This window comes from Sesamum indicum, linkage group LG3 (assembly GCF_000512975.1).
Source record: "Sesamum indicum cultivar Zhongzhi No. 13 linkage group LG3, S_indicum_v1.0, whole genome shotgun sequence".
Lineage (NCBI taxonomy): Eukaryota > Viridiplantae > Streptophyta > Magnoliopsida > Lamiales > Pedaliaceae > Sesamum > Sesamum indicum.
In genome coordinates this window covers 16,365,989-16,370,150 of record NC_026147.1, presented here as the reverse complement: position 1 = coordinate 16,370,150, position 4,162 = coordinate 16,365,989, and positions in this window count along the sequence as shown.

Genomic DNA, 4,162 nt, shown 5'->3' with positions numbered 1-4,162 from the left:
GAGTGGAGAAAATATTGACTTGTTTAGTGTGTATGAATGGCAGAACAGTAGGACCGCGAGCTTTTTCTCATCGTCCTTTAATTTTAAGTACAGAATCTAAGTATGAACAGTGCAGCATATATATATATATATATATGATCATTTACAGTTTGGCTTTACATTACACTGCTAAGTGCTGACCCCGCCTTTCAGGGAAAGATTGTGTACATAATCACCAATTTCCATGTCTTTTCCATTTTGATACTGGTTCATGATCAACTTTTGTTATTTTATTTTAAGTGAATCCCACGTCAATCTGTATGGTGTAATAAGGAAATTTTTAGTCTTTTATTTTCACCCGCTATCAGTTTTAATTTTATAAGTATGCCCTTTATTTATTTATTTTATAAATTACAAAAATGATGAGAAATGGTTTGAATTAGAATTTTTTAAACAACTTTTTCCCAAGATTTTGAAAATCAGGAGGAAATCCCACGTGACCGGTAGTTTATTGAATTTTGGACAATTTATACACGTGTACAACCATGTGTAATAACACACGGCCGTATTAATGGATTGATTGCTTATTATTTAAATTCCAAAAATTATATAAAATTTAAAATTAGTATAATTTAAATTAAAAATTAAAATTACAGCATAAATATTGAGTAGTAAATTCATTTTTCAAAATTAAATATCTATATCACTAAAAATATTTATTAATTATAAAATCTCTTTTCTTGATTAATTTAAATAATTATTTTGTACAAATATATTTTAATAATTATATTATTTATAAATTAAAAAATATTTTTAACTTTTTTTTAATTTTATTTTAATTAAATTAATTAATATTCAATTAATATTTTTTCAAATTGTTGACGACGGCGATTAGAACACTGCCACAACAACAGAGGAGGGCGCAGCCACCATCCTCACCTCTGGGCGACGCCTCCATCGCCCTCCACCTTTGAACCCTTTGTGCGGGCGGCGCACCAGGGGGAGTGGGGAGGAGGGTCGGGGAGGGGGTTTCAAATTTTTTTCAAATAATAATTTTATTTTTATATGTTAGAATTATACATATAATATAATTTAAAATCAATTCATTTTTATTCCCTCAAATATATATTCAACATGTCTTTTAATTCATGTTCAAAGCCATATAAAATGAAAAAAATTCCAACTATCGAAAGATTATTTGTCATTATTTTTTAAATTTACAGAACTAAATAAAGGGGATATTTATAGGACTAAAATTAATAGAGATAAAGTTAAAGGAGTAAAAAAATAATTTTTCCATTTGAAAATTATGGTAAGATAAATCAATGTAAGATAATACTGCCGGCTTTTAGAGTTTGTAAGTCTACTTTCGAGGTATATTAGTGATAAGGAATAATTACACTTCCTTTTTCTTAAATTTGGTATAATTATATGTAGATTCTATGTGTTTTGAAAAATTATGTCTGATACTCCTGAAATTTACTTCTGTCCAACAAATAAGTCATTTCATTGGTCAAAATTCACCTAATTTGATTATATTAACAAAAGAATTGGATAAAAATTCATATTTACCACCGATTGACTCATTACTGATTTATTGCAGGTCAAATATATTTTTTTATGATTAAATTACCCTTATACATCTTCACACGTTAATGCATGTGAAGAGGTATATCTTTACTATTATAAGGATAGTTTAGTCACATAAGATATTTAACATACAATAAGTTAGTAATAAGTCAATCGAGAGTAAATATTGGTTTTTATTCATTCTTTTTTTATTAATATCAACAAATTAGGTGAATTTTGATCAACGGAGGAATTTATTTTTTAGACGAAAGCAAATTTTTGGGGGAAATGTAAATTTTTAAATTATAAAAATTTACATATAATTACACTAAATCTTAGGAAATGAGAGTGTAATTAATAACCCTAGTGATAGTGAGTATGAAATTATACTTCTGTCCTATTGAATTCTCTTATGATTGTAATTAAGAGATGATAAGATTTGGGGGGTTGGGGGGTAAAGAAAAAAAGTATTGAAGTTTTTAATATTATTATTAATTATATTAAATGACAACAAATTATAATAAGTCTTATCAATTTTAATAGTGACAATTATTTTGTAAAATTTTCATTATCAAAAATTAGAAACAAAAGAGTTGTACATAAAGTTGTTATGAAATAATTAGTAATTATATAATGCATGTATAGTGATAATTAATCAATTGGCGAGTATGAATATTCCTGTCACGAATCCATTTATGTTGTCGCCATGCATATATAGATGTGTTATTAGTAACAATTTTATGTATAATTATTGTCATTAATAATTAATCATATCATAATTATGACACGATTATAATTACTATCACTTAATAGTAAAACCTCTATAAATTAATACTCTATAAATTAATAAATTTTCTAAAATAATAAAATCTTACAATCTCGACTTGGGCCTTTATAAAAAAATTATCAAATTCGATAAGATAATAATTTTTCAAAAAATCTCTTTATAAATATTAGGTCCCATTAAAACTCTAAATTAATAATTCATAAATATTATAATTATAAATATATTATGGTAATTTTTTAAAATATGAATCTATTGTTACTTGATTTTTCTTAAAATTTGAATCTAATTGGATTTCATCCCTAACCTTTCTAATTGCATCCAAAAGTTCTGGTGTCGAGTTCTCTAGCTGTAAAAAAAAATGTGAAGAGTTGTCGCGCTCAAAGCCTCTTTTCATGAATATAATCAATGAAACATATATGAATTCATTTATTTTCAATACATATGTACTAAATTTGTTGAATTTAAAAAGTGCCTCTTTTGATTAATAAAATATTAATTTATCGATATATTAATATCTCTATAAATTAATAAAATTTCATGGTCTCAAAGTTATTAATTTATAAAGATTTTACTGTATTGTGTGACAACTCTGAAATTGTTACTTGATTTTCTAATACTATACTATTTTTATATTGTTGTTAAACTATGCGGCTCTCCTTGAATCTGTTCAAATCAAGTTACTTGATTTTTTTTAATAATACTATTTTTATATTGTTGTTAAACTATGCGGCTCTCCTTGAATCTGTTCAAATCAAATCTCCTTATATTATTTAGGGTTAATTACAACAAGCTCTCATAAGATTTGTCATAATTACAAATACTCTCTTATTATTTGAAAAATTACAAAATACAATTATGAAACTAATGATCATCTAACAAATATCTCCTCATAACAGCCTATTGTAGGGGCACTTGTTAGGGGGCCGTTGATCTCAAATGAATATTTGTAATTTTCAAATAACGAATTAGTATTTATAATTATATCAAACTTTAAAGGAATTTATTATAATTTATCATATATATATATATATATATAGTTACAGAGAGAGAGAGAGACTAAGATTTGAAGTCATTCTTAAATCAAGTATTAAGTATGAAGGAAATTTAAACAACTGCTAAAACAGACCTGATTGAATAGAGCTCGACAGCTTGCTGTTTCTAGAGGGAAAAGAAGTAGCTAGGAAACATATAGAAGCCGACAGCTACAGCCAAAAGATATGAATTGTTAAGTATGATTTTTCATGTTCCTATTCAACTATATATCACATACCTATTATTTATATAATATGTTCTTCTTTTGACATCCATCATTAATTATTTATAATCACTAGTCATGTGGAAAAATTCATATAAATATCAGAAGATAAAAGTCAATAAACCCACATAAATTAAAAGAATATTTTAAGAATACATACATGCTAATTGATCGGATCATGACTATATTGGCATGTTGAGGAATGACTAAAGAATAAAATGAGCATTGTCAATTTATTTCTAAATATATGTTGGTATAAATTAACATTAGAAACGGTCGTTCCCATAAGAATGTCTATTCTTACAAGTACGAGAATTAGACATTTCTTGTCTTCCAGTTTCAACTATTCTCAATAGATTGGTAATATAATTGCTAAATATTACAATAGATTTTGTAATCACAAAAATCTATTACAAAAGTTATATATTGTTTTAAAATATAATATAATCATTATTAATAATATTTAAATAGTATATAACATGAATAGTTCAAATTTTTAAATATTTTATTAAATATAATATAAAAATGATTAAATACATATATGTATTTTAACCAATATTTACTATAAATAT